General features: G+C 36.7%; 1 protein-coding gene across 3 annotated transcripts in view; it reads right to left on the reverse strand.

The window, feature by feature from the left end:
- SLIT3 (slit guidance ligand 3) overlaps window positions 1-9,441 on the reverse strand; it is a 525,769-nt gene that overhangs the window by 455,573 nt on the left and 60,755 nt on the right. The window lies entirely within an intron of this gene.

Raw genomic sequence — 9,441 nt, forward strand, 5'->3', positions numbered from 1 at the left:
GGGGGGGGGGGGGGGGAGAAAAAGAAAAAAACACAGTCTAGTATCCCATCCATAGTAACTGCCAAACCTTAGACCAGCTAAAAACTTCCAAACCCTAGCATTAAATACTATAAATAATATATTTAACCACAGAATATTTCAGGTTGTAGGAGACTTCTGGAGGTCATATGGTCCAAATTCCCCACTCAAAGCACAGCCAGCTTCAAAGTTACATGAGGTTAATATGCTCCATTCTTTCTTAAGTGACAGCAAGAAAACCAGAAAAATCCTTTTCTACAGAAGAAACAAACAAATGAGCTTACCAACATAACATTAAATATGAAATCCTTAAAAATAAGGCACATTAGTGAGGAAAAAACCCTAAACAACACAGTGACTGCTGATTCAAGACAAGCCACCACCTCTGTTTCCATAACTAATCCCCACAACATGCACAAATGAAGTCAGCTGTCTTCCATGAAAAGTTTTAAAAGATAAAAAATTTAAAAAATCAGTTGAGTATCTAACCATTGCATAATTCAAAAAGCACAGTTTAAAGTTATACATAAGTATTGCCACCAGCTATTTAACTCAGCAGGAATTTTCAATGTAGTCACCAATCCCTCTAGCACCCTTAGCATTCTTCTAGCATTTGAATCCTCACTGGTAACTGAAAGAGCTTCTTGTACTGTGTACATCTGAAACTTTCACAGATAAAAATTGCTTCCCTACAATTTCTAATTGTGTTATCCTTTCAGGTTACCTTATGTAAGGGAGACGCGAGGCTGAAAGCCTAAAGCACACCTTTGGCATTCTTCCTTCCAACCTGACACACACACAAAAAAATAAAACTATAGAAATTCTCTACTAACTGAACTTTTCTCATTTTAAGGACAAGGCTACAGACTCATGCTAGAGTCATAAGCCCTCCCTTTTCCATACATCTTGGTACACTCAGTGTGCCTTACAGGAAGAGAGAAATCCTTTTCCCCTTTTCATGTCATTAATTTGAATGGAAGGACTCTACAAAGTTAATTAAGAGATATAAAAAACCAGACTGGTAACAAGTAAGTCTCAACTTTTAAAGGCATATAATTTACACTTTCCATAAATTTTATTTATTTACATACACACACAATTTACAAACTACAAAGTTTAAAACAATCTAGCTCATATTTTCACAAAGTTTGACATCAGACACAAGGCCTGTTGTAAACCACTTGGTACCCACAGGCCAGACAATCTAGTGATTGGTTCTTTGTTCATGCACTTATTTAAACACAATGAAATTGGTTTACCTTATTAAATAGGAGCTGGACTAAGCTGCAGCTGCAAGAGTGAGGTGGTCCTCATTTTTAAAAACTAGCTATGCCATTTGGGAAAAAGAGTAACAAGCAATGAAGAAAAATCATTCCCTTCAAGCAAGTGAAATACCAGTTTTGAAGATAAAATACTGAAAAACCCGAGGCCAGTAAAAAGAAACTCTGTTTTCCTTTGAAGTTCACCACCAACTGGGGCAAGTGACATGCTGCATTCCCCAGGCCTATGGGAAATTTGTTTCCTGTCATGTCAGGAAAAAAAATACCATTATTGCTATGGTCCCTCTGGAGCCTGTAATTACCGATGCATATAAATTACACCTTATCAAAATACTTGACAACTGTTGCCTTGAAAGTCAAAACTAAACAGTCTATCTGAGCAGTGTTAGTCTAATTGTGTTCTCATTATACGAAGGACTAGTAGAAATGGAAATGCTGTACCACACACACGCATTTACTAGTCACATAGCAAATACCAAAAAAAGAATGATGGAGCTTCACTAGATAATTCCTTTAGGTGAGTATTGCCTTCTGGGACAACACTCTTGCTCAGGCACAGATGTGACACTATGTCCTCTCAATAAACCCAGTAAAATGTCATTGCTAGATTTACGTTGTAGCCAGTCTTAGTGCAAGGCAAAATCCTGGGATTGGTATTCAAGTGTAGTCATTGGCAGACACATAAGTAGAAATATGAGGCCTCTAGAGTAAAGGAAGGGAAGTTGTTTAAGTTAAGTACCTCCTACTGACCAACAAGTACCCAGATCAAATAAAACCAAGAACAGACATTGGAACAGCTGACACTTCTAGAGGAAAAGCTCAAGTGCTAACAAAAACTTAGCACAATATCCCATCAGCTCTGCTCTCGATAAGGGAATGTAAGGCATGGGGTTAATCAAACAATTATTGGGAAAAAGTGGAATAGGATGGTATGAGTACAAGTGACTGAAGAAAAAAGGCAAAAATGCCATTCTAATAGTTTCAAAGATACAGTTACTATATGCATACACTATTGGTAAAAAAAAAAAAAAACAGCTTAGGGCTCAGAGATTGGTAACATCCTAGTGCACTCAACCTTCTTCACTTCCAGAGGTACAGAAAAAGATGTTGAGGCAGGACTGACCCAGTGATGATTATCAGAACTAATGCAATAGAAAGCTCTATTCACATTATTGTGTGGTAGGATTCAAGATTATTCTCTCAACAAAAGAAACTAACATCATAAACATAATATTTGCTTTCATATTGAATGCCTTATTTTTCAACATTTTTCCAGTTCACTAAACATTGACATTGTACTGCACATAAACTACTCAAAACATTAAACTAAAAATTCCTTCATATATCAATAGGAATGAAGTAAATTTATATCAGCTGTTTCCTGAAGAAAATCTTTCCTAGACATATCTCTAGTAACAACCCATCAGGGAGTTTAACAGAGCAAAGCAGAAGTACTTAATTCCAAATACGCTTTATTCAATTTTCTCAATAGTATTTGCATTTTCATTTAGAAATTCTCAAACTTCAACAGTAGTGATCACTGTAGATTTGAATAATCTTACTGAGCTCCAAATATTATGTAATAGAAACATTAAAAAACAGCTCACAGGCTTTTTATAACACAAGGTGCTATAAGCCTTTGCTTTCAGTATGTTACAGTGAGTTAAGAAATAAGAGCAGCTCAAAGGCATACCTTGTCTTAGACATCCTTGTCTTAGAGAAGTAAGATAATAAACCACCCTTGCCAATTTATTCTTGTAGCGCCATAGCATTTAATGACTTGCACAAGTTATGTTGTTTCATAAATAGTTTCTACTCTCAAGTTCTACAAGACTGCATGTAACTGCCTCAGATTGTGCATCAACTACCTCCTGGTTCAGCTCCACATCGACCCTTTTGATAGGCACACGTACGCCTCAGGCTACAATCCCATGGCTTCTCTCAACCAAAGGAGATTTGAATCATAATGAAACTCTGGATCATTTATGACTGTATTTCAAAAGCAAACGTAGTACATTTAGAAGTAATAGCTGTATTCATTTTGGTGACCTTTAAGTGTCTGAAAAACTTCAAACAGGCATGCCCTATTACCCCTGTGAAACACATTGAAAAGTTCCAGAAAGCCTAACTTAAACTTCCCATTGTACACATTGCAGGCCTCAAGAAGAAAACCAAATGAGAATTAAAACAATTTGGTCTTGCATCGTTTTACCCACAAAAGCCTTAATTCAGGGGGCACTCTGAATACACAATAAATCTCTGCAGGTAAAGCTGAGTTCTGCTGCTATGAAACAGAACTCTAGAACAATGATCATATCCCTTACTTCTATTAGCCACTCACACACCATTATTTGCAACTTATTTCCAAAGTATTTGAAAGGACTTTAACAAAACAACAAATGTAAACTAATCATTAATCTCCAGATGACAGCCTATTATGGAAAGCAATGGAAATACTTACATTATCATTATTTTAATTTTCCTGTTGCCAAGATAAGATGTCTGTGCTTCAGGTCACCAGTTCAATCTGTTCCTACATTCACAGAAACAACCTCAAATGTGAAAATAATGCTAAACATTCCTACTCTAATCTCCTTTTCACCCCCGCCCCCTCCCAAAAAGTTATACTTATTCTGATTTGTCTCCTTGTTGCAGTAATGCAAATTTATAAGTGAATTTGCCACTGCTTTTTCTAACAGCACTCTAGCAGCTCTGGACCATTTACTAAACTGAGCATTCAGCAAAACACTTTTTAGCTCCTTTCAACACACAGCCAATAGGGAAAGGGCAAAAAAGATTCACATATTTATTAACCAATTAAAAGGAAGTTTTTCAACAAGAAAAGCAACATGGATTTAGTAGTAAATTATGTGCAAGTACACCACGATGTGCTGACATTTGCAGAGCAGATCTAGCAGCGAGGCCAAAAAGCCACGTTAACAAAGCAGATGCAGTAAATCTGACTGAGAAACTCAGAGCACACGGTCAGATTAACAGGGTTATTCAGTTTCCAGAAAAGAAACTACCTATAAACCATCAGGTCAGCATACCTATAATATACTTGCAGATACAAGCTAGCTATTCTCTGACTGCAGTCTACACAGCCACACAATCTTCAGAGTTCAAAAGCAGCCACGACTTCAACAGACATATCCACATAGGCTACCAGTAACAATCCTCCCCAGCCTCACCACCACCACAAATCCAGCCAAAAGAACCAGAATACAACACTGTAGGGAGCTACAACATCATGGACTGGTGCTAACAGAAGGAAATGACCAACGTGCTGGAGACTAATGTAGGAAAACGGCAAGCCAATAATGCCCACCCACAATTACTGTAATTTGAGAACTCGGTAATAGCTCTTAGTCATGTGAAAGCCATCATAACAAGTAGTTGAGTCACTGTTTTTCCCCCCAGTTTTAACTTGTCACTCTAAACAAAAAAGGTGAAGCCTGAAAAAGGATGCAATTCAGAACTGGCAGAACATACATGACCACCCTCAGAAACCATGTCTCCAACTATCTAGGTGATGACTAACCATGGAGTCCTGATCAAAGTGTCTTTGCTGTAGCTCACTGAAAGCAGCAAAACAGTCTGGCAGTTCAGAAAAGCCTGATTTTGCTAAATATCTCCAGGATGTTCTTAAATATCCTGGGTTGTGGAGAAAAGAATGACCTCTGATGAGAATTAATGTCTAAATGGATGAAGTTACTACATACTGAATTTTATCAATATTCTTTTTTTGATACTAAGAATAAGAAGAACCATCAGAAACTATGTACAACAGTCCTGTCGATGTAAAGTCCTGGGCTGGACTTAGTAAGTTTACATGGTTGCTATCGGTGTTAATAAAATAAACTAAACATTTTCCAGTTCAGGATTGTGTTGAGCAGGCTATAACAGCATAATAATAACTTCTAATATGTTATCTCCAAGACACGTGATTTCAGACTAGAAGATGTTTGAAAGTGCTTTTAAAAAACCCTACATTTAGGAAACTGACACCCAGCAACATGGTTAAGGCTACCAAATAACTTAGTGGCAAATTAATCTCACAAATTGGGAGCTTCCCGACTTCCAGAGCTGAACACAAACCGAAAGACCACATCACCTTTGTATTAGGACAGGAAAAATATAGTGAAAATTGAAGGCAGTAGTTACTCAGCTAACAGAGTAAAACAACTTACTTCCAAAGCAGACTTACACTTAATCTGCATGTGTGGTGTTTCTTCTGGAAATATATAATCCTTTGCCACAAGCTAACTAAAATAGCTTAGTAATAAGATGACCTGAGCACAGAAGTTGGCAATAGATGTCTTCTTAAAAGAAAGACGCCACTAAAACCCAGAAATAATTTTCACAAAGAGTGCCCTTTCTTCTCCAATCATGCCTGCTTCCCCTAAGAGGGGAAACAAGACAGCTGCACAGTGTAATTTTAAATAACCAACTTCACACAGGGGAAAAAGTAGCATTGAGGAGGGACCCTTCTGTCTTTTTGACATGTCTTCATTTGTTTTCTACTCTCACAACAATAAAAAAATGTTTTATTCATATTTTTTAAATTAATCTTCTGCACTAATTTAGACAGCAAAAAAATCCTTAAGACTCTCCAAATAAAACTTGTGAATTTGTATTTTTAAAAAATGCTACATACATTATTTACAACCGGAGCCAAAAAGAAGATATAAAGTGACTTCAGCTTGATAAATGGTGTAAATGTCATCCAGCTATCTGCAGCACAAGCCTCTGACCTAATGCACATCTTTCTCAAGCCAGAAAAGCACCCTAGAGACCAGCAAACACTTACTGTAATTATTTACTGTCTTCTAAAAAGACCTGCTGTGATCTATACACAGTAAAACTACAATTATTGGATGTGGATAAAACCACAAAAACACACTGTTACAAGCCTGTGCTGTTTTGTCATGGCAACACCATTAAGTCAAACTCATGTAACAATTGAATTGTCAGGATCCTGCTTTAATGCGAAATAACAGAGCTCCACACCAGCAATCTGTCTTTCTAGAAAGAGAACAAACAGACAAATAAAGGGGACACTAAGAAAATTTATGGACTGGTTGCTTTTCCAAACGCAGCCTCTGATGACATCCATGAGATAAAAGACTCTGAATTTGATCAAGAGTCATGATTTGATACTTGGAGCTTGCTGAGGACTAGGCTGGAAAGGAGGGTTTACAAGTGACAGTTCTAGTAAGGCTTTCAGCAGCAAATTCGTGGCAAATCATACACATGTGAAATAACCTCCTAGATACAATAAACATCTTTGCCATAAATGCACTCAAAGGAAAGCAGACGTTGGTAAAATCGAATACACACTACACTTGACAAATTCAGACCAGGAGACACTGACTTACCCGGGCCAACTTCTGACTGCAGGCACTGTGTGCAAGGGAGTGACATAATATTGCACAGTGAATCTCGAAGTTACGTACATCTTTATATTTAAGTTTACCAAGGGTCAGCTTCGTAAGTGAAACAGTAACCAGGCAGTTTCAGCTACTCTTACTAGGAATTATCTAATCAAACTACTTGCACAAAATCAAACATACACACTGCACAAACTCTAACATCAGAAGGAAGCAGACAAATCAAGAAAAGGGATGGCAAATAGTCATGTGTAAGGATAAAACTAAAAGCAGATATTACAAACAATTAAACAGACTTTATAGATTTTTAGCGCCTAATAAATCTATTGTTAAAATTGTTTTTTAAGTATGCACGTTGACACAATAATACACACTTAGCAGCACCTTCACAGCATACCAATTACACCATAAACCATTATTTCCAGGCAGTTTTAATGCAGTTTTAACACCTAGCTTGAGAAGAAAAATTGAGGAATTGAGGTATTAAAGCCACCAAAAATTATAAAACTTTGCCTGAAAAGTCTTCAGAAACATTTGGTGTGGTTTGTTTGTGTTTGCATGTGTGCGCTTTCTTGCTTCTAATCTACACCTTTAAAAATTAACAATGAAGGTCAAACAAATACTCAATTTTTACTGGTGCTCCTACAAGTATCATACTTATATTTGACTGTTTTACAGTGATATACATAACTTATTAGCCACTAACATGCATTTATTGCATACTAAACTAGAAAACTTAAGATGATCTAATACAATGCATAGCTGTGGTTATAAAAAGCAGATGAGATCCATATCAGTGTTTTAAATAAATTATAAACAAAATAGAAGGTACATGTTTTTCTTATTTCAGGAAGAAAACATTTTAAAAGTAAAACTGATAAAAGACAATTTAAATTTAATAACAAATGACAGTGGATCAATGCATGTTAACCGAATTCCACATACTATTCTCCTTCATCCTTCCCAAAGCAGCAGTTCTATATGAAGGCAGATGCCAGACAATTCCTGAGAAAACCTGAAGGAACAGCGTGATGTAGAGGGTTAAGCACAAGACTCCCTGCATCATTTTAGAAGTTAGCTACATAGCACCTTTTCACCATTTCATTCTTTCTTACTCTCTTTGAACAGTGAAGTGATATGTTTCCCTTTCCAATTTGTTTCAGTGAAGTACTACCTAATTAATGTCTGAGTAGCACTTTAAAAAGCAAAACATAATTACTAACAGTCAGTGACTCTCCGTGACTGCCACTAACGTTACCCTGGGAAACATTAATTTACAATTAAGAGATACATACATCAATAGGAAACTATAAGACTTAATATAAAAATCTTATGTTTTTGTGACTGAAGCTGCATGATCTCACGCTAAAGAAATCAAGCAACAGCATCTCAGCTTTGCTCATGATATATTTACTGGAAAATGTTTTTCTCTGCCTAAAATTCAGTTTGCTTAACTATACAAGTTTTTTGGCATGACATATTGTACATGTATGCAACAAAACATATTCCTGTTTCTGCCTGAACATAAAAAAAGAACTTTTTTCCCATGAAGGTGACCGAGAGTGGTGCAGGTTGTGCAGGGAGGCTGGGGAACCACTATTCTTATATTTGAAAGGCATTAGGACATCAGCACCAGCCTGCTTGAGCTGACCCTGCTTGCGCAGGGAGTTGGTTGGGTAAGACAACATCCAGCAGTGCCTTCCAACCTCAACTATTTCACAATTCTGTTAGAAACGAGTATTGTGCCTTTTTAAGACTACTCACGTAACTGGTACTGTATGCTACAAGTACTTACCTGCTGTTACCATCCATCCATCACAATCACTTTTCAAAATATTCCACTATACAAGAAATTAAGCAATCCTGCTAGTCCAATTTTATTGACAAATTTCACTTGTGCTACAAACACTTATACTGTGTTAACAACAAGCAACACATCATACAATGGCTATTCCTGATATGAAGAGGCTGTCCCATTCCATTAAAACAAGTAATTTGCCTACAACATCTCCTTTCTGCTGATCTTTCTACTTTAATCTGCTTTGGAAATAATTCTAGATGAAAACAATAAAATATTGGAACATGCATAACTGTAAAGTTTACAAACCCTGAGATTTCAAAACGTGTTATGCATGCACAACCATGAACTGGTTCTGGCTGAGTTCAGGATCCCAGGGCTCTGTTCTCACACTTCAATGTTCAGCTGTAGTCTGAATTCTAGATTCTGATACTACCCTAAAAAAGAAAACCACTTAATTTCAGAGTCTATGGGATACTTCTGGTATTGGATTTCAGCATCTTTAAGTTTCCAGAGCCTGGTTTGTTTTGTCAAGTGACAACTAAGACAGTTCATTAAAAGTGAATAGACCCAACTAATGTTTCATGGCTATAAATTTGGTGGAGGTCTTAATTCTCATTGCAAGACTTGAGTTCAGAGCACTTTAAGGTTTTTTACATCCACAAAAGGGAACTTTACCTTGAGTACTTAGCAGCTGGCTTTATGGATGGAAGTTTCAACACTGAAACAAACACATTCCTACATGTTTAAATACTGTCTGCTTTTATGCTGCTTATGGCATCTGAAGAAACTGTAATGGAAATTGTCATGACACCTTACTGTGTCATCTCAAATAGCTTTTGATGGTCTTAACAGTTCTAATAGAGATTAGCAGGTTTTCTGTTTTTAACAATACATACACATTTGTTCTATTCCTTCTGTTATTTGATTCCTATTTATTAGGACAGTCCAACTC

Source organism: Athene cunicularia (assembly GCF_003259725.1).
Source record: "Athene cunicularia isolate RWA chromosome 13 unlocalized genomic scaffold, athCun1 chr13_part1, whole genome shotgun sequence".
Classification (NCBI taxonomy): Eukaryota; Metazoa; Chordata; class Aves; order Strigiformes; family Strigidae; genus Athene; species Athene cunicularia.